Consider the following 10,126-nt stretch of genomic DNA (forward strand, 5'->3'; position numbering starts at 1 on the left):
AAAGTTCTCCTTTGATCCAATTTTGCTATTATATTAAAGGATTAAATTTCTGGAGAAACCAAAAACTTTTAAAACGGAATTTTACTGATTCTCAATGTAGATTTGGCTAAAAGGCCCCAACAACCTATACTATAGGCTGAATATTTTGTTGGTGAGAAATTTCTTCTACCAAATTAATGAATGCACCTCCCTTAATCTCAGTTGCCTGCAAAATCTTCAGACATGAACAAAATTTAGACAAATTTTCTGCCAGAGCACAACACACATGGACTGGAATCCAATTGCCAACAAAATCCTTGCTTCCAGATAAAAAATCCTGAACTTGATCTTTGTCATCTGCTTTTAAAGTCAATATTGTGGCCTTCTGAGGTCCAATCAGAATGTCCCATCAAGGTCTACTCTCAGCATTCTCCAGTTTGCATCTCTGAGTGTTTCCAAAAATCCTCCCTTAAAGTTGTTCCGAAAATTTGTGAAGTATATGATTGTGTAGCTGGTTGCATAGCTTCATATCAATGGTATCACTTCCAGTAACAAAATATGTTTTACTTTCTTAACTGCTGGAACAAAATAACCTGACACTCCAAGGGGAGAGAAAGGCTTTATTTAGATCACCAATTCCAGAGTTGTCAGTCCTTAGTTCGCTGGTTCCACTTGGGATGACACAGCATAGTTAATGACAGATGAGAAGTTGTCTTTAGAATGGAAGCAGAAAATAGAGAAGAGAGGAGAGAGAGAGACAGAAAGGGACAGAGACACAGATACAGAGAGAGATACAAAGAGAGACAGAAACAGAGACAGTGAGAGAGAGAGAGAGAGAGAGAGAGAGAGAGAGAGAGAGAGAGAGAGAGCACAATGAGGATCCAGGAAGAGAGGAGACAGAAAATAAAACCTTCTACAGCAAGCATGAGGTAACCCGTCTTCTAACAAGATTCTACCTCCTAACAGCAAGTCAGTCAAACTGGCTTAATCTGATCTTGAGAAGTCTGGTTTAATTCATTATATTACCATTTGATATTTAAAGTTGATCCATAAACATAAAATGAAACATTATTGTTTAATTTTGAAAGTTTTTAATTTTTCCACATGGCTAGTATCCGATATTTTCTTGGCTTATTTTGCCATTCTAGAGTAACACACTCTAGTTTCACCTTCTTTCCTATGCTAAGACAACTTGTTAACAGCATGCAAGATTTTTCACAACAACCATTCTCACGATTGTATTATTCCTGCTTTACAAGGCTTCCTTTCAAATATAATTATTTTCTGTCCTTTTTATGGTTAATGATGCTTACAATTTACATTATTTTAGATTCTAAATTACCCTTTAACATGGTGGTGATCAAAAAGTTATTGCTTGGTTATTTAATAAGTATTATCTATTCAACTTCAAGTCCCACGAAGCAAAATATCTTATTGAACCTCAATGGTGTTTTTCCATGGTGTTTTTCCAAACTACATAAAGAATCAGTTGTATGTTAGAAGCTCAGTGACTCATCATTCAAAGATATATTACATAACATATTTTATTTTTATCTTTCATGTGGTGTAGTAATATTATAATCACCTCTACTACTGTATAAACTCCATAGACAAGGTGATTGTCCTTTCTGTCCCCAACTTCAAGTATAGGGTCTGATGAAAAATACTATTATACATATATACCTATGTATATGTTGATTGATAATATTACTTCTTCTTCCCATATGCTTCCATATTATACTCATTAAAGAGATAAGAAATAGGAAATACTTAAAATACATGCATTAAACTTGGTTGTTCAACTTCTACACATTAAATGTGAATATAAATATACGATTAGATAAATTGGGAAATTGCTTATTGATTTGTCAATAATTCTGAAAAATTTCTACTAGGAGCTAAGGGAAAAAAAGACAAAATATAAAATATTATATTGTCCAAAATTTTTAGGAAAAGTTGATATTAAATATATTTGGTGGGCTGTAATTACCACATAATTTGTGCTATAAGACATTTGGTCTCTATATAAAAATATTGTTACATTATTCCCAGTGGAAGATCATATAGTGTTTTCAAGAGCTACAGATAAATTATGCATGTGGCTTGATAAATTATAGTTAAAATTATTAACAATGCCATTGCAGTATATGAGTATTCTAAATTTAATTTTATGTATTTTCATACAGTAAGTTTTATAGTTTTATAAGTTTTGTCTTGTAAGCATTTAATATTTTTAATTGAGACTTTTCTAATGAATTGTGTAAGGCAGATCTCATGATAATGAATTTTCTTAACTTATATTGGGTTGAGAAATTATTTGTCTCATCTTCATTTCTCAGTGAAAACTGTACCGGAAAAATTATTCCTCATTATCAGTCTTTTCTTTTCAGCACTTTGAATATATTATCCTACTGTATCTAGAAGTGAAAGGTTTGTGATGCAGACCACATCTATTAATTTTCTGAGGGATCCCTTTGAAAGTAAAAAGCAATTTTCTTTTGCTCTTTTCTAAGGTTTCTTTTTCTTTGACATTGTCTTCAATTTTTATTATTATTAGTTTGTAGTGCATAATGATAACTTTCCTCATTGTCTTTGACTATTGAAAATATGATTATAATGTGTAGGGCTGACTATATTTTATTTTAAATCTGAATTTCTTTAGTCTTTATGGATCTGTATATTCCTTTCCTCTCTAGATTTGAAAATTTTTCTACTATTAATTGTTAAATTATTCTTCTTGTCCCTTTCTCTATTCCTGGAACGTGATGCTAACTGGCTCACTTGAAGTTTTTCTTTAACTCCTCCCATAACAAATCTTTTCTTATGTTTATTTTCTCTACTCTTTCAGTTTAAAAAAAGTAATAGTTTTTTCTCTTATTACTGGATAATTTTAAATGGTATTTCTTCAAATGTGGTAACTGTTTGGTTTGATCAAGCACATTTCAGAAGGTATGATAATTTTTCACTCAGTTAATGCGTGTGCTTCAGTCCAAATATTCCTCCTTTTATGATTTTTATATCTTTTTTGAATTTCTGATTATTTCACACATATTTTTTCTGATTTATGTTTAGCTATCTATGTTTTTATATCATTGTAATTTTCTTTTAAGACTATTATTTTGATATTTTTCAGGGAGTATCTTTATTTCATTAGGATCCACTACATAAATTTTACTATGTTTTGTTGCTGCTGTGTTTCTTCCCTGATTTCTTGATGATCTTTATAGCCTAGGTGTGGTACTGGAGCATTTGAAGTACTAAACCCCTCTTCCATGCCTTTAAAGTACCTCTTTCAATGCCTTTGCATGCATTGTCTGTCAGTTGTCATAACATCATGAGAGTCTGTGGGGTCTGCATTATGAGAACCATGAGAGAGCTTGCTATTAGTGTCCATGGAGGGATTCACAACTTCCATGTCTCACTAATTGCACTGTAGTGAGATACCATACCTCCCTACTGTGGTGGTACCATGGGAAGTCTAGTAGACAGTCAGGACTTGCTTTAATTCTCATTGTTAAGGCAGTCACTTCCATTTATATTATCAGTGGATCCTAGCTAGAGAAAAGTCATATAATGCAATTTCATCCTCATTCAGAGCAAAAGAGGCCATCAGTGAAAGTTATCAGTGAAAACCAAGTGTAAAAATTGAATCCTACCCCTCACTTGTAGTGAGAAGCTGATATTGTTCATCCTTCCGAGGTGTTGGATAAAACACCTGTTGTCAAATGAAGCTGATTAAAGCAAAATATTTAATCAAGGTTTCCTAGCTAGAAAAGTTAGAAATGAAAAAAAAAATCATTGCAAAATGTCTTAATTATAGGAATAAAAAGCAGATCAACAGAAATGTCAAAAACTATTTTGAAGATAAAACATAGGGGTTATAAAGTACAAAAAATGTAAGACAGGAAGCATACAGTAAACAAGTGAAAATATATTCCTGTGGCCTATGGGGCTATAACAAAATATCTAAAATTCATTTTGTCATTGTCAAAAGTGTAGAAGAGAGGGAGCTGTGATGCTGGAGGAGGTTTTTAGCCTGCCTGGGCTTCACCCAATGACCTTCTTTCAATCAGAGGAGCTTCACTGCCTTAGGAGGTAGGTTCCTGAACACCATCCATCTGAGCCTCGGGAGGGTTTGAGATCCTTGCTCCCAGGGGTCAGCCCATTTGCAGCCTCTGTGGACTGGGTTTGGCAGGTTTTAGGCCCCCCCTGGGCCATGCCCAGTAACCTTCCTTTGATCAGGGAGCTTCACTACAGGAGGAGGGACCTGCATTTGGGAGGAGATTTTGTGACTGCAAAACTGATTGAAGCCTTACAATGATTGCATCCATTAATTGGAATGGATTTATCCTGGTTTGTTTGATTTTATTATCTGTGATGATATGAACAGCTATTTTAAAGAAAACAAGTCATTATTATAGCCAGTGCTGACTTAATATCATCTTACTCTGAAGTCCTGCCATGCTTTTGTTCTTCCTTTTCCATTAGTTTTTTCATGTTGTATCTTATCGGATTGTATAATGTGTGATAGTATAAACAAATTTTCTGTGGAAAATGTCATAATAGAGTAGCCATTGTTCATTTTCTGCTATTTTGTTCTGAATGCCCTGTAATAAGTTCATACTCTTGAATGGTTTATACTATTTTGTTATGTTTGATACTATTTTATATGAAGTTATGCTCCACTACTTCAAAGAAAAGACATTATGGTAGTTACTGTTAATTGCGGGTTGTCTTCTGGTGAAATACTGTGTTGCTTACATTGTTCTGTTCTGATCTGTTTTGTTATGCCCTTTTTTGTCTTAATCTCTTTAAAACAAAAAAAAGTGTAGAAGAGTATAGCTAAAAAATTATTCAGTGAAATAGTTCCTGAAAAGTTTTGAAATATGGAAAAGAGACTGAATCTTCAGTCAAGAAATTGAGTAGTCTCAAACATAGCTACACTAAATCAATATCAATATGTAGTAGTCAAACTTGAAAACTGGAAATAAAAACTAATCCTTGTCTTAATAAAAGATAAGTAATACCACATAAACAATAAAATTTCTTGCAGTAAAAGTGAAGTTTTCACAAGAAACTTGAAAGATGCAACATTCTTAAATTTCTGAAAAAGAAACTTCAATACATAAAAAGGGAAAATATTCTTGAGCAGTTTAACACATGTTAATATATTAAGATATTTTGCATGAAGGACGTGAGATAATTTGTTGCCAGAATATTTAATTTAATTATAATTTAATCTACATAAGTAAGGGTATGTGAAGGAAAACAAATGAAACAAAGACATAATTATCTAAAAATTTTCAAGCAATATTAGCAACCTGACAATGAAAAGACACAAGTTGCTGTTACTATAAGTGAAACAAAGGTTATTAATCCAAATCCTAGGCACCAAAATAAGTGAATTCTATGAATAACACTTCATGTATACATTTGACATTTTTGATAAAATGAACCAACTGCTAAAAAATACACACGTTATCCAATATAAGGTACATAATTTGAATAGTCATGTATCTACCAATAACGTTGAGTTTACAATTTTAAATTCTTGAGAAGAGTAATCTATAATCATTCACCATTTCAAGAGAGAAATTTTCAAATATTTAAAGAAATATTAACTTCCATCTACACCGTCCTTTTCAGAAAGTGAAATAAGATCATCTGTAATTTTTTTAAGCTTATATTACCCTAATGTCGAAAGTAGAGAAAGACAAATAAACACGTTTAAAGACCAACATAGCCTTTGGAAAATCTTAACAAATAGATAGAAGTCTCATTAAAAAACACTGATTGTTTAAAAAATGTTATTTTGAGGAGTGAAAGTCTGTTTAATATTGACAATAAATGAAATCCAACATATGGACAGTCAATTGACATAGAAAATATTTTTGTTACAATTCAAAATTCATTTGTCGCAAAAAGTTGTTCTAATAAGGATACTAAAGAAGATGTACACAGTGAAGAAAAGTGTCTGCAAAAATCTTATAGCAAAAATTTTACTAATAGTGAAAGTCTGTCAGTTTTTTTTTTCTATAAAATTGGGAAATAGGCAAGAACAACTACTCTCACAGCTTAAGTATTACATAGCAAAGAAAATTTTTATCACTGTCATACAGTAGAAAATAGCAACAGGCAAATCATAAAGTAATAAAATTAGTCTTATTTTCAGATGATATGATTCTACACATATACATCGTGGAAGAATCAAAAATCAAAACAAGATAAAACCAGCAAATATAAACAAATCAGTGCTTTCTAGAACTAAGAAACAAATCTAGAAAATCACAGGTTACATGACACATTTTCAAAAAGTTCGTTTTTTTTTTTCTGTACTAAGAATAAACATACAAACATAGAAGATAAAATAGCTATTAATGATTGAAAGAAGAAATTCCTATATGTAAACAAATCTAATTTTTAGAAATTAGATTTGGTGGAAACTAGTCACCATGAATAAAACAAATGACAAATAAAAGTGTGAGGGCTTTTAATGAAAACTGTCTGAAATTCAACCCCAATTCATATATGAAGAAGAATTTATAAAAAATCATATTTTCTAAAACACTGAAAGTGTTTGTAGAAAAAAATGTATTACATTTCATACTAAGAACATGTTTCCATGAGCTGATTTATAAAAGGAATGAATAAGAGGTAGAAAAGAGATTATTTTCATTCAAACCACGTGATTAGCCACTTGAACACATTATTACAAACAAAAAATGGTTAATGTTGAACTGGAATAAATAAAATTTAAGCTATGTTATATGAATGTTTCTAAATAAAACTTGTATGTAATAATAATAAAGTATTCACTATTCACTCAGTACAAAATAAATTTATTTTAAAATATCAGAAATCATAAATTTTTCATAAATATACTCTAGAATTCCTATTATTTACACAGCTCTTACTTTATTTGAAGGGTTTGGAATTAATATTCAGTTAAAATTATTGTTTCCTGAAAAAACCCTATTTTTATACATAAATATCATGTTATCTTTATGCACAATACTATTAGGATTTCACTGTATCGTCTTTGTGAAATACACTGTCAATTTTTCTGCATTTTATAAATCAAGTACGTATTATAGCTCTTTCTTCCTTTTTTGTCATATACATGAGTGAAAACTGAACACTTGCTTGGCTTAGTAATGAGCTTTTTAATGGCTTTTTTTAAACTTCGCTTTCTTTTCTTCTACCACCCCCATTACCTTTGCTTATTTTGTTTTCAACAACAGCTTTTATCCTAGAAGCAAAAACTGATATCCGTCCATTAGTTAACCACTCAGTTTACTAGTAAGTCTGTTTCAAAATGTAGAAAAACTATGCGAAAATTTTAAATTGCTGATGGAGGTGATTAAAGATCTAAATAAACAGAGAGGACGACAGAGTATAGTCCACTGTTTTCTTGTGTTTTGTCTAAGTTCGACAATTTGAATTGGAATAACATGAAGGGAACAATAGGCAGAGGACTAAGAGTAACAGTGAGTGTTCTAAATATTTCCATTGAAATTTTGCTGTTTTATTATTTGTAGAAGTCATTAAACCTCATAAAATATAGCATTCTCACATTTATTCCAAATTTAGTTTCTTCCTATAAAAATCCCAGTTTGTTTTACCAAATTTAGAGAACAAAGGGTAAAACACAAAGCAGACAAAAAGCACTCATACTCTATTCATCCAGAGATGGTTTCTCTTGTTGCTATTAATGAAAGACAATTTTTTAATATTTTTACAAAATACTGTCTTTATTGTACATCTATTTCATAAGTTCTTTTATAATACAGAATGTGGAAAACTTTTGAATATCATTAAATATTCTTCTATACATTATTTTAGTAGCTGAACTATTATTATTTGAAATGTCAATTTCCTTAAACATATCACATTGATTTTTTTCTGACTAGGAAAGATGTGATTTCATTATGAAACATTTACAAAAATACAGAAAAATGTAAAGAAAATTAGCACCACTCATATTCCAGTACTTAAAAAGGAAGCTGCTATAATTTTTGACTTCTTTCCTTATGTTAGAATTGCATTTTTGAATCATATTAATGCTGGTTTAAATTATACTTCCATCATTCATAAACATTGCTCTTGAAAATCAACACTGTTTTAAAGGTTATGTGACATAACATTCTATAAATATTTCACACTGAATTGAATATTTGCCAATCGAGGTTTTTTGACTCTGGTATTTTGTGGTTATAAGCAACAGTGTGATGAAAATTATGGAAAGCAGTTTTAGCACATTTTGTAACTATTAGCAAATCTCATTTAAGGCAATTTTTGTGTAACATTTATGCAGATATTAATTGTTTAATCTATGCATTGACAAAATAACCTCAGTAAATTTATGACAATTTCCAATTATTCTAATAAAGTAACTGCTGCTTATATTTTAACAGTAAAATTTTCAAATGGTATTTAATCTGACCAAAGGAAATGGCATTCTGCTTTTAAATAATGTACTATTCATAATAAAAAGTGATTCATTTTTACCTTAAATAATAATGAGCTACTTGAATTTTGTTTCTCTTTTATAACCACCTTTTGTACTCATAACAAAGTTCTTAGGTATCATTTTCTCTTTTTGTAAAGACTACTAGCCTTTTGGCTTTTGCATGTAATAGAGCTTGTTTATGCAGAGCATTTTAAAAACTGCATTTACTTTTCATGTAAAAACATAAATACTTCTCATTATGATTTTATATTTTTCCAATTTATTAGCTCCTTTCTGAATACACATGCACCCTTTTGTATATTTTTCAGTGGTTTCTCAAATGCATGCAATTAAACATGTTGTTTTATCATACATGTTGGTTGAATAGGGTAACTTTGTTTCTAACTTTACCTTCAATTTATTGCCAGCTACATATGAATATTAATGACAGAATAGCTTATTGATTTAAAAGTATAATTAAAATGCCACTTTTATGACAGTTTGGTATAATTCAGGTATCAACATTCTATGCTGATTGACATTCTCATATTTTGATAAATAAAATTGTATTGGAATACAGCCCCATATGCATATCTCTACGTATTTTCTCTGCTGTTTTCACATTACACAGCAGAGTTGAATAGCTGTGACATTGACTAACGATCTTCTTGGCAAAATAAAAAACATTTACTGTTAGATACATTTACTAAAATAAATCTTTTTATTACTTCTTTGTTTTATAGTTTTAAAGCCTTAAATTCACGACAAAGTCATTATCTGTTTTTTTCAATAGCACACTGAGTATATATTTATCTCATCTTGAAGAACTTTAGAAATAACTCATTACTTTACAACTTAATTACTTGGATATTGCCATGGTGATTGCATTAGATGTACTGATAAATTTTTGAAATTGCTGTCTATGTAAGGTTAGAGAAAATATTATCACAGCTCATGCAAAAATTTAGGCTTCAATAAGTGTAAACAATGTATTTCTGTAAAGTCATTCAATAAAATAGTTTGGTAAGGGTCTCAATTTATTAACTCTTTTTGTATCCTTGGATAAAATATGTAGTCTTATTGTTTGTTAAGATATTATTGTTTGTTATTGCTTGTTAAGATAATTCTTTAACATTAAAAATGATGTGTTTTAGATAATGTTAATAGCATCTTCTCCAATTATTTTCCTGTTGAATATTGTTAATTTTCAAAAATATTGTTCATTTCATAAGTTGATCCATTGACAACAAAATTACTTCATAAAATGATGAGGTTTTATGGCTTGTATATTTTAATTCTTAAAACAAAGCATACTCAATATAATCTGTATAGTACTAAAGAACATCAAATTATAAAAGCAAAAATACTCCTTTAATATAAAAATTAAAAACTGTTTGAATTCTAATATTTATTTTACACCATTTTTTATCTTTTGCACTTATGTTTCCATTGATAACAAAAAATGATCACAACAAATACTCTAAATAAAACTCATTCTGGTTATATATGACTCTCTGATTTTGAAAAAGAAATCTGTGTGCCCTGATAAATACTAAAATTAAACCAGTTTGTTTCTACCAGTAGATTATATTTTATAATTTTATAAAGGCAAAAGGATTAAGTACTAGATCCTTTTAATAACTCAACTCAGTGAGAAATATTTTGACTGTAAATAGAAAATATATCTCTATGAAAAGT

Source organism: Cavia porcellus, unplaced genomic scaffold (genome assembly GCF_034190915.1).
Source record: "Cavia porcellus strain 051 isolate PalLab524CR breed Dunkin Hartley unplaced genomic scaffold, mCavPor4.1 scaffold_3, whole genome shotgun sequence".
Taxonomy (NCBI): domain Eukaryota; kingdom Metazoa; phylum Chordata; class Mammalia; order Rodentia; family Caviidae; genus Cavia; species Cavia porcellus.